A 20057-nucleotide genomic window follows, 5' to 3' on the forward strand; every position below is an offset into this window, starting at 1 on the left:
AATTAGTTCTCCAGGGGACAGATGCATCAGTTGAAACATTTTTGTCCAATTGCAGATAATATTCAGTGCTGTGACTGTCAAGAGACAAATTGGTACTAGAAAGGACCTGGATCTGTAACCTAGTTATTCACGTTATATATCGACAGCCTATCTACTCATCACCTTCCAGAGAACAGTTGAGCTTATACGACAAGGTTGTCCACTAAATGCTTGGTTGACCTAAATCAAAATGCATATTTGTTCAAGTGCAGAGAAAAAAGTGCTGGAAATCATACACGAAAAAACATACAAAATTTATGTGTCATTTCATTTGCAAAATAAGGGGGGAAAGCCAAAGTGATCCTATCTTCTGGAAAAAGTAAAGAATAAGAAAAATTTGAAGGCTTTTTTAAACTTATACTAGTCCACTTGTCCTTTCCCTTAGACAACTACAACATATTCATTGCCATAAGCACCATGAGAAGAAATATGATTCCTTCAGATGATAGCTCAAAAAGTGATAACATTTAGAGAAAGATTCAAAGGGAGAATCAGAATATTGAATTATGTCTGTAGATTAGATGTCGGTGTGTTTTAATACAGATAGATTTTCTTCTACCACATGTCTACTTTCTGAGAACCACAGGGAAGATTCTTTAAAATATCTTTATTGCTATTTGAAAAGGAGAACTTCGATTTTCAGCCTTAGAGTATTAGTATTAAATACAGTGATTCTTAGCTTGGTTCTCAGTACAACCATACTAACCATCCAAAAACTCAACTCTTCACTTTTATTTTATCCCCTATATATACTTCTTTTATTGCTTCAAAACTCTCTGCTGCACTGAAGTCTTCACAAAATCAAAGTGTTAATGTTTTCTGACATTAGGGCGGAATAGGCACAATAGGGCTTCCTTCCCCCCTATTCCTGTAGTCTTAGAGTGCTACACTATTAGGAAACAGAATGACCCTTTTCAGGTCCCGGACGTGGTCATTTTTGTTTAACCAGACTCCCATTCTTTCTCTTATACAGGTTCTGATGGAAGTGAACATTAAGATATACAGCTGGTTCCAACTGAGAGAATATGCAGGTTTGAGAACTTCTGTTCACGTTACTCCAAGAGCGAATCAAGCATCATGAAATTTTCTCCCAAAATGTCAATCTGTGTAGGGTCAGTAATCTCCACTTCCTCAGATCACAAAAGACATCAAAATACTTTGAGAAATCTAACCTTCTTAACATTCTGTTTCTCCTTTCTTCCTTTAATCCTAAATGTCTAAGTCTTCTTACCTGCAAATGCTCTGGCTCATTTCTAACTCCTTGTCATGCAACCAAAACATGACCCGAGGGGGGGTATCGGGGGGGGGTTCCGGGGGGTGGGGACAGGGGGTATGGGGGGCAGGGGCGGGGGGGTAGCAGGGGGGGCGGCGGTGGGGTGGGTAGCGGGGGGGGCGGGGGGGTAGCGGGGAGGGATAAAGGATTAGTATCCATACTCTACAAAGAATTTACCAAACTCAACACCTGAAAAACAAATAATCCAGGAAGGAAATGGGCAGAAGACATGAATAGACACTTTTCCAAAGAAGACAACCAGATGGCCAACAGGCACATGAAAGGATGTTCAACGTCGCCCATCATCAGGGAAATACAAATCAAAACCACATTGAGATACCACCTCACACCGGTCAGAGTAGATAAAATTAACAACTCAGGAAACAACAGATGTTGGTGAGGATGTGCAGAAATGGGAACTCTCTTGCACTGTCGGTGGGAATGCACGGTTGGTGCAGCTGCTCTGGAAAACAGTGTGGAGGTTCCTCAAAAAATTAAAAATAGAATTACCCTACAACCCAGGAATTGCACTACTAGGCATTTATCCAAGGGATACAGGAGTGCTGATTCATAGGGGCACATGTACCCCAATGTGTATAGCAGCACTATCAACAATTGCCATATTATGGAAAGAGCCCAAATGTCCATCAACTGATGAATGGGTAAAGAAGATGTGGTTTATATATACAATGGATATTTTTTATAAAAATCCGTTCTTTTAAAAAGTCTCTATGATTTCGCTTTTAAATGTTTATTTACTTATTTTTAAAATTTATTTTGAGAGAGAGCACGCACAAGTGGGGGAGGGGCAGAGGGAGAGGGGGAGAGAGAATCCCAAGCAGGGATTTGTCACCACAAACTCCAACATGGGGCTTGATCCCACAAACCATGAGAATGTGACCTGAGCCGAAATCAAGAGTTAGACGCTTAACCAACTGAGCCACCCAAGCACCCTGATATGCTGATTATTTTTTAAAAACTAGGGGAGGCAAATAAGGGATGGACTAAATGAGGGATGGGTATTAAGGAGGGCACTTGTGATGAGCACTGGGTGTTGTATGTAACTGATGAATCACTAAATTCTACTCCTGAAACCAATATTGCACTGTGTGTTAACCAGAATTTAAATGAAAACTTGACACACACACACACACACACACACACACACACACACAATAACTAACTAACTAACTAACTAAATAAATAAATAAAATTGACACAGGTAAAGACAAAGGTATATAGAATACTTCTGGCAACCGAGAAACAATTACTGTTAATATTTGATTTACATGTATCTGTATCCGTTAATATATTTCCCTAGGTAATTTCATTCAAGTCCACAGTTTCAACTGTCCACTATCCACAGTTGACTCACAAATCTACATCTCTAATCCAATAATTACCATCAAGTTCCAGATCTATATATCCATCTGCTTTGGTTTCAACATTTGCATGTTTCAAAAGCACTCAGCAAGATGAAAATCAAGTGCCTGGTCACTGCCCTCACTTGGTCCTTGTTCAGTGTCACCCATCTTAGGGAAGGGTCTCTCCTTCCATACAGTTCATCAGTCAAAATCTGAGGCCTCTGGCTTTTTTGAAGTTTATTTATTTTGAGAGAAAGAGAGAGGGTGTGTGAAAAGGGAGAGTGAGGGAGAGAGAGCGGCAGAGAGAGAATCCCAGGCAGGCTCTCTGACCAGTTGACTCTTCATTTATTCTGTAAATGCTAAACAATGTTAGATAAGAATGCTAGGGTTAAGCATGGGCACGTTATTTACTTAATCTAGATGCAAGCTAGGTTCAAAGAATTAGGTGACATGAATGAACCAGGTTGAGGGTGGTATCTCTCTAACAGTCTTCAAATCTGTGATTGTAAGATTTGTAAAACGAGAAAGAGAACGTGACTGAACAAATATGATTATGGGAAAATTTTCCAACCACTAAGAAGTGTTTTGCTGACTATTCCAGACTTTTCAAAGTGCTGTAACTTCAACATTGGAAACCTCCTTTTGGGGTGCATAATAAACGTTCTGCTGTGTGTAATTTTAACTAGACTGGAGGATGCTTACACTTTCCAGATACCAGCTGTTGAAGCAACAACTTTCAAATGAGTTTGCAGTACTGATTGAGCTTCCTACCTGAAGCAAGCAAAAACAAAACAGACAAATTACAATTTTAACATGATTTTCAAGACACAGAACTTCAGACAATGAAGGACAATGATCCCTGAAAACAAAACACGTTAGCCTAACACATGCCCAAGCTCACTGCCTTGAGAGAGTTTTCAGGCTACGACACAGGAGACATAAATTATTTAGATAGACTCCACCAGACTCCTTGAGTCGAGGTGACAAAACTGAGAGTCTGGTGAATTCAAGGCAGATAGAGATGACAGGTCAGCATACAGGAGAGGAGAAAGCAGAACAGAGAAAGAACTCTGGACATCTGCAGAGGGTCCCCTTTGGCTATTCAGCAGAGTAACAACCAATGCATACATGGAAGGAAGTCATCAAGGGAAAAAAATCTGAAAAGAGTAGAGGAAACATTGCCTGGTGCTCCCACAGCACGAGGGACAGTATCTATTCACATTAGCTAGGATAGAAAAACTCATAATTTACCTTAGGCTGATCACCACTCTGGATTCATCCAATAATTCGTAAGAGCAAGACTAAAGGATCCAACTGTTTGTAAGTAACTTAACTATATCTCCAAACAAAGCATGAAAAGATAACTAGAGGCATAGAAGCTACTGTTTTAAAAACCAAATAACACTTACAGAGATATAAATTATGTTAGACCTGAACAATACGATGGACAGGAATAAACACATTAATTAGACATCACAAAACAAAAGACTGAAGTTTAACATTGGAAACCTGGGAGAAAACTTCAAGGGGGGAAATAACACAATTGCCCAAAGAGGCAGGGGAAAGGGACAGGAAAAAAAAATGGCCAAAATCTTCCTAAACTTAATGAAAACTATAATCCCACCGACCCAGGAAGGATCTGTCTAGGAAAGAAGAAATGGAAGTAAACTATTGTAATTTTCCTGAACTATATACAATGTGGTATAACATTAATGGAAGCTAGACTGTGATGTTCAACCCACAGACTATAAAACCTAAACCAAACCACCACAATAGCAAAACTGACTACCGCAGAGGGGGAAAACACCAACCTGATTACATAACCTTTGAATGGATCAAGTTCCACAGCTTATAAAACAAGGCTGTAGAAGGTAAAGACTAATAAACATGTTGGCCTTTCTCTCCATGATACAATGGATTCTCAGATCAACAGCTGGACCTTTCCAAAATTTGCCCTGAAAATTTTAGAATCTTAATCTGCAGTCGTTTTCTCTGCTGTGATCCCTATAGCAATAGCAAAACTGACTATGTTGCTTCCTTAGACCTTGATCTTAGTGTTTAGCACTCTAAATTTGTCTTTCTTCCTTACACAGCCAGAACTGGGATTTATAGATTTATAGCACTTTACCAACTGCAAAGCTCTGAGGACAGCTTTTCTGATCTGCTTTTACCACAAAGCCTTAATCTCTTCATCAGAGTACCTGCTAAAGCAGCCTAACGTAAACAGTACGGACATGAAATGATTGAGGAACTTTGGTTTAGCAAGACTCCATTATTCCCATGTCAGTGGCTTTCCCTTGCCTCTGATGGTCATGTAAAGGATTTATTACTCAGTCTAGGAGGTGCTGTTTGTACTGTAGTCTGTGAGCATTGTCCACTGAATAGTATAGAGAGGAAGTTAGTTAAAAGTATTATAAGTGGAAAAAAAGTACCATTGGCTAGTGGCGTTGGCGAAAGTTGTGTGAAGTACTGAGGAGAGATTCTGGGCCTCATGCTCCCCATTTGCTGCCACTTGCGGTGGAGTGAAGAATAACCTCAGTATAATTTGTATAGGGGACCACTTCTACTGGCATGCCACCTGCCTAAACTGTCATGTTGTATTGGAACGCAAAATACAGCAACAGTAATCATGCTAAATGCATACTCTTAGAGCTGACTATGCGCTGTGTACCCTTCTAAGTTGTTCATGTATTATTTCCTAATTTAATCTTCCCAACATCCCAGTGAGGTAGATACTATTATTATTTATTTGGAGATCACTTTTTTAAGGTTCTTTGTTTTGAGAGAGAGAGAGATTGTGGGGAAGGTCTGGTAGGGGGAGAGAGAGAGAGAGAGAGAGAGAGAGAGAGAGAGAGAGAGAGAGAGAATTCCAAGCGGGCTCCTCGCTGTCCACGCAGAGCCTGATGTGGGGCTCAATCACATGACCCTGAGATATGTCCTGAGCCGAAATCAAGAGCCAGACGCTGAACCGACTGAGCCACCCAGGTGCCCCAGTAGGTGCTGTTATTACCTTCATTTTACAGATGCAAAGACTGAGACACGGAAGTTTTAGGTAGTTTGCTCAAGGTCATATAGCTCATCACCAGCAGAATTGGGAATTTAGATCCAGGCATACTGGCTCCTACTAAGATACTGCTTCTCAAACTGTTCCATGAAATATCTTGTTGTCACTGAAAACAGCATGTTCAGTTTTATGACCATGAGAATGGCAATGTCATTCACCCATGTGAATATTTGAAATCATAGTGGACACAACCCAAAAGTCCATCAACTGATGAATGAACAAGGGCCTTAGAATTTGGATTATTACAGTTTTATTCTGAATGACACTGGTGTTTAATAGCCTTACAGGGTCTCTGCAGACAGTGGGCCATTGGCGTCTCAATAACAAATGCTTCTGAAGCAAGGGATTCATTCAAAAGGACAAGAGCACCTGGACTGGGGATAATTATTTACTGTTTTTACAAGTTGACTTTCAACCAGGTCTCAAGGCCAAGAATTTAGTGCAACTAAATTATGTGTGTGAGCCTGATAACTAACATGTAAGTAAACTTTTTAATTTTTGAGATAGAGAAGGAGAGAGAGAGAGAGAGAGAGAGAGCGAGAGCGAGAGAGAGAGAGCAGATGGGGAGGGGCAGAGAGAGAGGGAGAGAGAATCCCAAGCAAGCTCCGTCCTGTCTGTTGTTAGTTCAGAGTCCAATGTAGGACTTGAACCCAACCCACAAAACTTGAGATCCTGACCTGCGCTGACACCAAGAGCCAGATGCTTACCACCCAGGTGCCCTGAGTCTGCTGCTATTTCTATTCTCACTGTTCCCATCAATAATTGTACCAGGCAAGTAGTGCAAATTTGTATATTTACTTCCTAGTCCTATAAAGTACAAATGTCTTTCCTATTGAAGTATATTATTAAATTTAAGCATAACTATTTAAATTACTGTATCAACTTAGACTAGGATCCTGGTCCTTTATGCTAGCACAAATGCATATCACCCAAATATTATCACTTATGAGGAGATTCCTTTAGTCTTCATGGACTGATGTGCCCATGGATGTACCAGATTGCATTTATAATGCGGAGAAAGGTCTGCTTCTGCTTCTTCTGGCACCATTTTGTATTCAAAGTAAGGATGCATATGAGTCAGCTCTTGGCATTTTCCTTCAGTCTGGTATATAAGATGTGGGGCATTTGGGATATTTTGGCTCATGCTCATCTTATTTCTTTGGTCAATCCAAATATTTCTGGGAAGAAGTATTTTAACGCTTCTTACGGCACTATGTTTTCTGGAAGTCAACCTGCACTTTCATGGACTCTTAAAAATCAAATCACATGCTGTTTCTGGTGTTTGGAAGCATCTCTCAAAGACATTTGCTGATTACCATGTTAATGTCTAAAAAATGTTTTAGAGCTTTTTTCTATGAGTGCGTTACCTTAGCATTTGGGATTTAGATCTGTCTCAGATTCAAAGATCAAAGTATAATCATGGGAACTATTTTCTCAGGAAATTAGATTTTCCTGGCTGAGATAGCAATGAATCTGATTGTCAAGGAAAAGTCTACACATTAACAATATTCTAAAGGAGGAATAAAGAGTCTTTATCTGGGTATTTCAGAACACTGAGGGAAATAATTGTTTAAGGTGGGCCAGATTTTGGCAATGATTGTTTAAAATATTGAAAAAAGGAAGATAAAATTGTTATTTTTACTCCTTTATAACCACAAGATGGCACCATTTTCCCATTTTTTAAAGTTTGACACTGCTGTTTTTCATTTTTTACATTTTTTTCTAAGATTACAAGCTGTTGGGTGATGTTTGGTTATAACTTTCCCTCAAATATGGGCTCATAGATTATAAGACTTAGAGTTCCTGCATTAAATAAGAATTTGTAGGTAGAATAAGATTTGTGATTTTCATTGCTTGCAACAAAGCTTCAATGTGGAGGGGGTGACTAATGAATAAGGTGGAACACTGCAGTAATTTTGCTCACAAATGTTAAATTACAGAGTAGGTTTCAAACTTAAAGCCTCATATTGGCAATTTTATTAGCATTTTCTCATACAAACTCATATCTATGACTACAAACCAGCTACTAAAAAGCAATAAATACTAGAAATCTATTTACATGCTTCAGGATCTGGCTATATGTCTTGTCTTTGTTACCATAATTCTAATGCATTTAAGAGTTTGGATGGCCAAGACCAATAATCAAAGTGTATTGTATCTAATTGCTTCCTGCTAGCTTTTGTAGATTACCCAATAAATAAAATTGGGATTTCTCAAAATGCCTACAAAATAAATTTTGGCTAAACATTCCACAATCACATTTTCTATGATGTTGCTTTTAAAGCAACTTGAAGTTGTGGCATCCTTGTTAGACTCTAAGCCCTGGCGACCTTGGATAGGGCCCAGAAGATGGTGAGAAGGCATTGACAAAGCAGGTCTGTTATAATTGTTTTCCACATTAGTTTACAAGTGTTAGAACTGTTCCAAAGGACATAAAGCAGAAATGAAATTTTCTCATTCAACTGAAAAGTCCACAGATAACCTGGCTTCCAGGACAGTTGGATTCTGGGCTCAATATCATTAGGGCTTGACATCCAGCCCCTCCATGCTTCTTCTCTGCCTTGCACTGGGCTGCTTTATATGCAAGTTTCCCCGTCATGGCCACTGGGACTTAGAGTCTCCCTCTTCGTGGCAAAATGACTACATCAGTTCTAGACTCAGATGAGTTCAAGATTTAAGCCTAGCGGGAACACAAGACCCTTTACTGAGAGATCTGGGAATCACATATATGCCCACCCAAGAACCAAGCTCCATGGGGAGGGGAATGTGGATCTGAGACATATGGTCCACCAGTGGAGCAGTGGCAGAACCCACCCAGAGTACGTGGACTAGATTGAGGGAGGAGTAATCTCCAGACTGAAATAGGGGGCTGTTACAAGAATGGGTGCGGTGACAGGATCTTACTCTCGAACAGTCTTACATGGCCCTGAGCCTAAGGAAAAGCAGTACTGGGTGCAGAGGAGATCTATATGCTTCTGAATATATTTTGTGGAGGTATCAGTTAGACTTCTGCATACCTGTGTGTCCCCAAACTTGCTTACTTCCTGCCAAAAAAACCCCTCACCTTTCCAGAATACCATTCTGTGTTCAGTATAATTTAAGTGCTAGATATTACCTCCTGGACTTTTAATGCTTTAATTCAAAAAATGACCAATAATATTAAATACTTCTGCGCATACCTGTACGACTTATTATGTTGTGAACTTATTATGTGGAATGTGTTTTATCCATCTCTGTGACTGATGTTAGTTCTCAATATATGTCGGTAAAATGAATGAAGGAATAATAAATATTTAAAACTTAAGGGAGATGGGACCAGCAATTTGTGCTTTTCAGAGCTTGGAAACATCTGCCTCTTCTGACAAAGAATCCCTAATCTTCCTGCCTAATTATAGATCTTCAAATATTATAGCGTGGGGTGGTTAAGGCCAATACTGTAGCCCATATGTAAAAGTCACTACTGAAGTATTGTTTTGGTGCTTGTCAAATTGTATTTCCTTATCTGGGCCATGTTAAACCTTCTCAGTTATTTTGTTCATTCTTTAGAGGTAGTTGGGGACAATATTAGCTATTTACTACACTCTCAAAATAATTTGGGGCAGAACAGTATGTGTTCTTTGAGTTTTCCTTTTTTTCTGGATCAGAGGATGAACTAATAGCTTGTGCCAGAGAAAGAGAAAGGGCTGCATAGGTGATATGTGATTACGTGCGATTACTGTCAATTGTGGGTATTTAATGGTCCAGTCCTGGTAAAGAGAGGAGAGGGAGTGAAGTGTGATTGGTTCCATTTAAGTAAGGTTAGATTAATGAGAAAGTGTCCAAACGTATCTAATTGAGAATAATAAATAATATCAGATATGGTCTATAATTTACTCAAAAGGTTTACAGAGGAGATAATGTTGCCCAAATATATACAAGGGCCATGTCATTTTTAAATTATATTTTCCTCGGCATACAAATGCTGTGATCCACTTAAGTGTGTGCATAATGAGAATTCACAAATGCTGTCAAGGCAAATGCTACAATGGTGTATGGACGCCTCTTTGGTTACAGGGGTGGAATATACATGGTTGGAATTGCAGTGGGAGGGAAAGGAGTGTCTCTGGGCATTTTGCAAGTGAACGGGCATTGAGTAACCTAATTTGGGTTATGTGAGGAGAAGTCAGATATAAAGTGATCTTGGCCAGGAGTTCCCTGTCTGGCCCAAGGGTACGAGTTGGCTGAGAATACAGGCAGGATGAGAAGGAGGGTAAGAATGTCAGGTGTGCTTAGAGTTAAGCTCTCCTAGCAATGCTATTTGTAAGTGAGAGGCATACTGAAGGTGTTTGAGGAAGGAGAAGGAAGATATCTCAGCTCCCACCTGACTCTGTTAACATATTCTGGTTTAGCATACCATCCTGGGCCTACGGAAGACAAAGGAAGGGATCCCAGTGGGGAACCAGCTATCTTCCCGTTCTAAATGCTGTTGTAAAGTTGTTGTCTAGCTCTAGTTCTGGGAACTTCCTCTCCTCTCCCTCCCTTTACCACGAGTTTTCCTCCTCTTCGTCAGTCTGATCCCTTTTGGTTGTAAGTAATAGAAGCCCAGTGCAAACTATCTTAAGCAAAAGGGAATTTTATCAACTCATGAAACTTAAAAGTTCAGGACTTGAATGACTTCAGACAGTTACATATAGATGCTCCACTGTTGGCTCTGTTTTTCTTTGTATTGTCCTCATCCTCCTCCACATCTGTCCATGTTCCAGGAAAGCTTGCCCCAGCAGCACTAGATTTTCATGATATACACAGCCCTCAAACCAGAAGCCATTAGTCTCTCTCCTGGTATTCCTATAAAGGACCCTCATTGATTGATCTGGGTTATGTGCCCACTTGACTGGCAGCTGCGTAAGAATTATATGGACCATATAAGGTGCAATTACCAAAAGAAAAGGTTTATGGGCAGATTTTAAATGTAACCTGTGTCCACTAGATGTTCCTAGGAAAGTATCAAGACTACAGCATGGCCCCAGGCCAATGTTCCCAATGCAGTAGGAACTACATTACTAAATGCAGTGAAAATGCACAGCTTGTAATTATGGTTGAGGACTAGATCTAAGTCTGGAGATCTTCATCTTAGGAGGAAAGTCTCATGGAGAGAATTACATATGTGACCTGTTGTTACTCTCCAGTATTTCTTATTCCGTTTACCTCTATGGGTGAGCATAATGGTGGGCAGGTTGAATTCAGAAAAATTTCTGGACTCAGAGCCTCCTAACCTAAAATCGATAGCTCTCCCTCTCCTTCTCCCTTTCTCTGTCTCTCCCTCCGTACCTCTTCCACCCAGTCACCAAATGTGACTGGATTTCCTTTGACCCACTGTATATGGTACTTTCTCAGAAGCCTGGAATGGAGGCATTCAACAGAAATCTTCAGTCTAAAATCTTTGTGCTCAAAGTGGGGCCTGGGGATGCTGCCTTGGACTGACGTGTGGTCACATAATTATGCTGATAACAAAAGCTCTAGATATAGCTACTAGTGTTGACTTTCATTAAGTTCCATCTCACAAAGTATAATGAGTGTTCTGTAGTGAGTGCCTGGGAGGATGGCTCTCACCAAATCTGGAAATGAATACGTGAAGAGGAGAGTTCTTCTGGGTAGAAGATTCCTGGTGCCAGGTGTGGGAAGCTTCTGTAGAGCTCAACAGCATAATGCAAAGATTAATTATATACTCGTATATTTTAGGCTTTCCAAGTCTATTTTGTAAAAGCTCAACCCACTATAGTAACATAATGACTGTGCTTTTCTTGTGGAAATCTTGGAAACAGACTAATAATACATTTTTCCACCTACTATGAAAACTAGATCGCTTTAGTTCTGAGAGAATCGAATCTGGTTTATTGCAAGTCTCACACTGACATTTTCTACGCTATTTTGGACAGCATCCTCAGAATATTTAACATTTACTTTGACAGCAAAACGGTGGAAAGAAAGGTTCTGATTGAGTGGTTATGAACCAGAAAGCAGAAGAAGAAGTCTGGCTTTTAAACATAATTTTTTAGCCTGTAAATCCCCTTGTGGGTCTTAAGGAAATGAGATAGAGCGTATTCCATTAACCTCACCTCCAGAGTCAGAAGTGACAGCATTTTACCCTCTGACCACAACCGCCCATTATTCCAGATCACATGGTCATCACTTTCCAGCACTTTGAACCTCACTGGCTCTGACAGGTTCCTCACGCTCTGTTCCACCCAGTGCACCTCCTTTTACCATCCCAAGCTTTGATTTCTCTCTTGTCAGTGGCCAATCCCTCCACTTGTATTTTGGATTCCATCTTCCTGTTCTTTTCTCCAGTTCTTTATGGTATGAATAACTCCTTCTCTATCTTGTAACTTCAGTCTCTACTCACGGAATCCTCCTGGTAGCTTTTTAAATATGTTAAAGACTCCCTCATTAAAATAACTATATTTGGTTCTCATACACCGTTCCAGCTATCCTTCTGTATCTCTGTCCTCCACACTCAAACTCCTTCAGAGATGATTTGAAGTCACAGCATCCATTTTCTCACCTTCCACGTACTGCCCAATCCATTCCCATTTAGCCTCTGCCTCAATAGAAGTATTCTCAATACTTGTCGCTGAAGTCACCAGTTTTTAGATTTCACATATAAGAGATCATGCAGTATTTGTCTTTCTCTGACTTATTTCACTTAGCATAGTGCCCTCAAGTCTCATCCGTCATGGCAGAGGGAAAGGTTTGTTCCTTTTTATGGCTGAATAATTTTCCATTTTATACTTACACCACATTTTCTTCATCCACTCATCCATTAATGGATACTTAGGTTGTTTCCATATCTCAGCTATTATAAATAATGCTTCAATAAACAAGGGGGTGTATCTATCTTTTCAAATTACTGTTCTTGTTTTCTTTAGATAAATACCCAGAAGTGGAATTACTGGGTCATATGGTAGTTCTGTTTTTAATTTTTAATTTTTTTTTAATGCGGAATGACAAATGCATGCTGTTTTCCACAGCGACTGCACCAATGTACATTCCCACCAACAGTACACAGGGGTTCCCTTTTCTCCACATCCTCCCTAACATTCGTTGTCTCTTGTCTTCTTGTTCATAGCCATTCTAACAGATGTGAGATGATAGGTTTCTCACTGTGGCTTTGACTTGCATTTCCCTAGTGATAAGTGGTGTTGAACTTCTTTTCATGTACCTGTTGGTCATCTGTATGTCTTCTTTGGAAAAATGTCTATTCAGTGCCTCTGTTCATTTTAAAATCAGACTATTTCTTGTTTTGTTTTATTATTGAGTTATATGAGATCTTTATGTATTTTGGATGTCCCCCCTGACTGCCCCAAGTCCTATTTGTACGTTCTCTTTTCACTGACTGGTACCACCGATCATTGAACGTGCTAGCTTATCTCTCATCCTATGTATCACTGAATTCTGAAATTTTTACCTCCTGAAAATCTTTTGAATTCTTCTGTCAGTTTCTACCCTAATCTGAGGGAGTACCATTTTTTTTTATGTGGTGTATTACCTTGACCTTAAAAGTGGCCTTCTTGCATGCCATCCGACCTTTACCCTGGCAGAATAACCCTTTCAAATATAAATCTGATACCACTCCTTAGATAAGACATTTCAGAAATTCCCCTGCACAACCTCTCTAGCCAGTGTCTCTCTTGCCACAGAGCCTTCTCACATGCTGTTCCTTCTTTCTGGGTCACTCTTCTACCCCAACACTGCTTACCAAGGTGGCTTCTCTCTACCCACAACACAGGCTTAAGCTTCACCTCCTTGAGTCTGCCTTCCTGGACCTCACTGCATCTCTCTTTCTTGGCCTTTATCACTGACAATTTGACGTTTGTTTTTATTACTGTTGTTAGCCAGTAATGCCTGTCTTCCCTACTGGACTCCAGCTCCACGAGGTCGTGGTTTAGGTCTGTTTTTTGCCAATTATTATTACTGTAGTCCCAAACAAGAGAATATAAAAGGAGCTCAGTATTTATTAGATGAAAGATGGCTTATATTACTTTACAACATATTTTTTCTATCTAAAAGAAAGCTGCGTGTCATTATTGTTCAGTTTGGTCTGTCTTGAGTGTCATTGTGAAATGACCAGCAGAAATTGTGATGGGCAAACACGAAAGGGAGTGTGGCCAGCTACTGTGAATGTCCTTTTACAGGAGTTTGTGGGTATAATAGCCCAATTTCTCAAGTATCAATTGTTGCTTCCACTTTCTCTCCTGTATAGCCAAAGAAAAAACCAGACTAAATGGAATAAGTTAATTTAGACACTTTCAGATGAAGTCTCACACTATTCCTGGGATGGGCTACCATTATGGGATAGTTAACATGATCTAAGATCGGCTATGGATACGAGCAGTTGGTTTTCTTCCCTACACATTGGGAAGCATGTTGAAGTTTCAAGGAGTGTTACCAGAAAAAAAAATCTTGTTTGCCTACCTAAAAGCCATTCCTACCTTTTCTCTTGATGTAGAGCCCTTTCATTGCAGTGTGTGGTCCTAACTCATGTGACTTGAGAAAGATCATACTATCCACGTCCCGGGGAATAAATTCTAATTGATCTAAGCCAGTTGTTGCGATCCAATTTTGCTGGTCAGTTATTGAATCGGATGTGGGCATGCCACTGCATTTGTGCCCAGTGAGACGTGAGAAGTCTTCGGTTCTTGGGGAAAAGGCTCTTCACTCATTATAAGAGGCACAGGGATAAGCAGTCGCTTTCCTTCTCAATGCAGTTGTGTCTGAATGTGTTCCTGAGAAGGCTGCAGCCAGCTTGTGACATGAGAACTAGTCTGCAGATGAGAGGCATGCCAAGTATCGCAGAGAGGAAAGATAGAAACACGGGGCCACAGGCTAGTCCTCCTCACAGGTTGACTGGGTAGACACACATTTTGCTGGACACGCACACACATACAATCACATGTTTGTATATGTGAAGCCAAGAACTTGGTAAAGCAGCTTGCGCTTCAGTTTCCTTCTACTGCTGCGTGCATATATGTACAAACTGTCCCCATCATGGAACAGAATCTAATAGTACCGGGCTTCAGGAATAAAAGTGAAAATCAACCATTTTCATCAATTTCACTTACAGATGAAAGAAAAATTGTGGAATGCCAAATGCTGAAACATTTCCCAGCCTGTCATGGTCTGTCCACTTTTAAGAACTTGGAGATGACATTGGTGGGGAGCCTGGGCGGTTCATTCGTTCCCAGCCTGTCATGGTCTGTCCACTTTTAAGAACTTGGAGATGACATTGGTGGGGAGCCTGGGCGGTTCATTCGGTTAAGCATCTGACCCTTGATTGTGGCTCAGGTCGGGATCTCACGGTTTTGTGAGATGGAGCTCCACATCGGGCTCTGCGCTGGCAGTGCAGAGCCTGCTTGGAATTCTCTCTCTGCCTCTCTCTCTGTCCCTCCCTGCCCCTAACCCCCTCCCCCACAGCATGCCCGCTAGTTGTGCGTGCACTCTCTCCCTCCCTCTCTCTCAAAATAAAGAAACAAACTTTAGAAAAAAATGAAGGAAAAAAAGAGAACTTGGAAGTTACATTGGGCCCACTTGGATAATCCAGGTTACTGTCCCCATTTTAAGGTCATCTGATTAGCAATCTTAATTCCATCTGCCACCTTAATTCCCTTTTTGTACATAACGTAACAAACATATGGGCAAGTTCTGGGGATTAGGACATAGACCTATTTGGGTGTCACTCACATCCTTGCCATCTTAAAGATTTCTTCCATTTTGAGTTTATTCAAAAATATATCCATTTGATTAACATTTGAGCACTTGTTATAGAAACGTAAACGAGACAGGGTCCCTGCATTTAAGGAGGTGATCATTTAGTGATTGCTTTCTCAGAAAATGTTATAATTCTTAGCATTGGATTTAATGATAAGGGAGGAATTGCCCTAAAAAGTCTGGATGTTCTGTTCCAGATATTCTAGGTGTATGTGTATGTATGGTTTTCATTTTATAGCAAAGTAACTGGAAGTGTACCGAGGTAAAGCTCCTTTATCCAGGTGCACAGCTGGAGAGAAATGGAGACAGTATGTGAGCTGTGATTTTCTTGCTTGTCCAATGGCTTTTCCTCTATATCAGCGAATGCTTTATGCATGAAGAATCCAGGTCTTGTTTTTGTTTTACAATCACTTACAGACACGTAAAACAAGATAGGAGTGGGGCTTTTCCTGTTCTCACAGAATTTCAGCTGAGAACAGTAGGTGATTGAATCTTTACTGCATCCATAAAGTTCAGTGACTGTCATTTCCAACAGTCTAAAGAGCATAAAGATTTCTCAAGTCTTCTTTGACATGCCTTGGGAATACGTACATATGAGTGTATATGAGTATGTGAGTGGCCTCTTCTTCTCTTGGTGTAGAGACTAGCGCGTGACTTTTGTCTTAAGAATTTCTATAGCAGAAAAAAAAGAATTCTAAAGGCAGGACTTTGCCAGGAGTTATCTGTTAAAATGGTAAAGAGGAAGGGCAGCAGAAAAACATACCATTTGGGAAGGAAGGATATGCGATTTCATGGATCAGTGGCTATTGAACAGAGGAGCTATGCTTGAGTGTGCTAGACAGGTCCCTCCCTGGAGGGCAGGGGACCTCAGTAGGAGTTTGTGTGGAGTGAACCACAAAAGGGATTTTAAAAGAAGCCAGCTGGAAGAGTATCTGCGTTGGGGGGATACAAACACCCCGCCAATGAGATCCAAGGGAAAGCTGACAATTAATGTGATTTTGCCCCTTCTTGGAGCCAGCAGCAGGATGGGGGTGGGGGAGGAGCAGAGGAGAGGAGAAAAGAAAGACCAGACACAACCCTCTACCGCACTGCCCTCTCCAATTTCAGTGCCAGCATTTTCTTTTGTCTTCATGACCAACTTTGTGCTAAATGGTCATCTAAAGGACAACTTTGCATTTTAAATGCAGTGTTTCTCAAACTCAGGTCTGTGGGTTTCTAAGTCTAAATTAGGCTCAAATTGTACCTTAGAGGTCAGGCTCCTGCCTTAGAAACTTTGTTATTCACGTGTTTCCTCACTTCTTCACGATATTACTTTCAGTATAATAATTTGTATTTAAAAGGCTATATCCATTGGCATTTAAAAAACCACAAGATGTCACATCTATAGGTTGAAATAAATAACCCTGACTTGGGGAGACTCGTACCTTGACACAAGTATGTCAAGATCTGTGTCTCATAATTGTGAATAGACATAGCATGATCTTACACTTTGGGTTTTGCCATTTTGCTTTGGGGATTTGTTGCAGAGTCAGGCCCAGTTTATTTCCTGATCTTTAGGAAATAAAACGAGGTGTCACAGTAGATAAAACAATTTCTTCTCTTAGTGATGGGCACCGTCTCTGTCTACAGTGGCATTGGTCTGTTGAGATCCATGGCTGGAAATGGCCAGGAGAGGGGGTGATAAGGGGAGGAAAGCCCTTACGATCACCCTTATGTAGGATGACTACCTCTGCTCTTTTCAAAAGGCACAGACAGGGCTATCATCTTTGCATTTCTGAACAGGTACATGCAAATCTAGGATCTCTAAACTTCATTTGTAAGAGTAGAAAGGCAACTGCTTTCCCAGCACAACAGATCCTAGAATGAATGTAAAGTAATATTCAGTACAACATATCCTAAGTTGAGCTTGGATCTTACATACGCATGCTTTTATGCCGCCAACCATCAGTGATTTGAAGATTCTTCCTTTGGTCAGATGAGGGTGGCTTGGCCAAACTGAGGCAAGTAGCCATTGTTGATTAGAGACTTTCAAAATCACCTATTCCTTCTAATGAATGGCAATGAGGACAAAGTGAGGAAAACACAGCATGTGATAAGGAGAGATTTACCGCAGAAAAACAATCTGCTGAAAAGTTTTTGGTCTCAAAACGCTATTACAGAAGTGAATCAACTGGAAGCAGAATTCGTATGAGAAATAATGAAGCCTTTTCTCAGGGAACGGACAAAGTATTTCTCAACATTCCTGAAGTCACCTGAAACTGTCTGCATTTCACCACGTTTCAGCAAGAAAATAAGAAAGAGCTGTGGGGACAGTGGCCTGTCTTGCACATATTTGTCTGTGTGAGGATGAGAGAAGCCATCAGTTGTGTGGAAAATCTGTAAATGTTATTACAAAGGGTATTGAAATTATAGATTAGATTTATTCATTACTGGTGAAGGAATTGGGTGACGCACTAGCTTTTCATTCATTTTATTACTAACAAATTGTTGGCAAAAGGCATCAATAATGTATTTCCTTTTAAGCACCAGAGAGAGTATTGAAATAAAAGGAAGTTGTTGTTTATTTTTAAAGGTACCAAATTTCCGTTCCAGAAATATTATGACCTTCATTTGAAATAGTATTGATAATGGAGGAAATGAACTATATTTCTTGGTCAGCAGTCTGAAAAATTCATAAAACCTTGTCCCCTCTTTGACTCTTGAACCCAGAAGCAGTAGTGTGCTCACAGAATTTCCATTAGAGTTGATGAAAGATACAGGTGCGCTTTTAGAGGGAACGATAACTGGTGGCCTGTTATATAAATAACATCGTAAAAGACTGCTTTAGAGATATAAGCAGTATGTGCAGAAGACAAAAACAGAAAAAAGTCTGTGTTTGTCTATGTAGGTGTATATTTGTATGATTTCATTAGTTGTCTAGCTCAGAGATTACCTATTGAGAAAATAATCGTGGGGAAAATAGTTCAATACAAAGAGAAAAATGGAAAGTAAAACCTTAAAGGATTAACATATTTGGGAATCTGGTTTGCAATCCCGTGTGTGTGTGTGTGTGTGTGTGTGTGTGTGTGTGTGTGTGTGTGTGGCTGAAAGACAGAGAGAGAGAGAAAGTAATGGCTGCTACCTCTCTTGGTAACATCTATTCAAAAATTACGCATACCTACTAAGGGTGTTTTAGGCTCGACCAGCTCTATGCCAAATATCTGTTTCTTCAATAAATGACCTAAAAAAAACCTCAATAGCTCTATCATGGCTTGCAATTGATTCTTGGCTCAAGATTCTGTTGGCTTTAGGTTTTTATTGATGAGTTGTGTGTTTTTCCTATTAACATTTCTTTTATGATTTCCATAGCAGTTTAACACCTGGAATATAGTTTTTATTTTGGAGGAAGAAAACTTATTTATTTCATTTTATTAATTTTTTTCAAGATCTTTTAACATCATGACCTTAATGATTTTCCTCATCATTTTCTTGATGGCAGTTATTATTTGAATGAATTGACCGTCATATGGGCTCCGCCGACCTGAAATTTTAAGTGTGTGTTTTATTTTGTTGGACCAACATTAGAACAGAGGATGAAAAAAAAAATCGTACCATTCTGAATCCCTTAAGAAAGGCTCTGGACATTTGACATGTCTGTACAAAACATAATCTCCTATTTTGTCTGAAAGCATACGTCAGTGCTTTTTCGCTATATTTCTGTCTTGCTAGATACTGGATTTTGTATATCTCTGAAGTCAGTCTACCTCCACATGCTTTGTTGTATCTGACATGCTGATTTGCCACAAAAGTTTAGGGGACAGACATTGCACTGGACTTGAGAAAAATGTACCTTTGGTTGGATTTTGTTGTGTCACATTATGGAATTCCCTTTTCTCTTCTACTTTCAAAAAGGTAGTCGTCCATAAGACAAATGTAACAATTCCTGCATTTACAAGAGTATTCTACACACCAGAGTGTGTTGAAGATCTTGAGGGCTTGGCTGGAGTGTCCAGTGAGTGAAGAATTTTGTTATGGCAAAATAATGAGGTGTGGGCTTTTTATTATGGAGTCCCCCTGGAATGTGAGTTCTATTTGATTGTTTTTCTACTTACTAAAAACCTTAGAGTGAACTCTTAAATCTAATAAATTCTGCTAAAATAAAGTACATACTTTATAATTCAAAATCAATTTCCTTGTTGATATCCAGAAAGTTGACGCTGATCCCAAGCCATCTTAGAAAAAGGAATAAAACAATAATCATGATTGATACTATGTAGGAGTACTGCACTTCCTTTACCTAAATTTACTTTCCAGGTTAATGTATGTTAATACGCTTATAAGAATCAGCCTAGTTTGGTTATGTACCACTGTGGCAATTTCCTGCCCCGCCCACCAACACATGTGTATACATGCATGGACACTAACTTGTGGGTGCAAGTACACACAAATTCTTATTTAGTGATGAGGTCTCACGTTATTTTGCTGGACTTCATGGTAATTGCTGTGAGGTTTCTCCATGATGATGATCACCTCCTAATTTACTGTCTTGTATGTTTTCTTCCTCAGCCACTAGTACGTAAATTCCATGGGGCTA

The 20057-nt window shown here is 40.0% G+C and overlaps 2 protein-coding genes across 4 annotated transcripts in view; one reads left to right on the forward strand and one right to left on the reverse strand.

Moving 5' to 3' along the window:
- LOC102960429 (ankyrin repeat domain-containing protein 26) overlaps positions 1 to 1559 on the forward strand; it is a 136212-nt gene extending 134653 nt beyond the window's left edge. For 2 of the 3 annotated variants that reach the window (XR_006219701.1, XR_006219703.1), the window contains one exon: positions 1013 to 1323. The gene's annotated coding sequence lies outside the window, so the exon portion shown is untranslated. Of the gene's footprint in view, positions 1 to 1012; positions 1324 to 1521 lie in introns of those variants that run through there. The other variant, XR_006219702.1, reaches the window with a different exon arrangement.
- The window catches only part of PTCHD3 (patched domain containing 3), a 49959-nt gene that overhangs the window by 3673 nt on the left and 26229 nt on the right, over positions 1 to 20057 (reverse strand).

The sequence above is a fragment of the Panthera tigris genome, chromosome B4, assembly GCF_018350195.1.
Source record: "Panthera tigris isolate Pti1 chromosome B4, P.tigris_Pti1_mat1.1, whole genome shotgun sequence".
Lineage (NCBI taxonomy): Eukaryota > Metazoa > Chordata > Mammalia > Carnivora > Felidae > Panthera > Panthera tigris.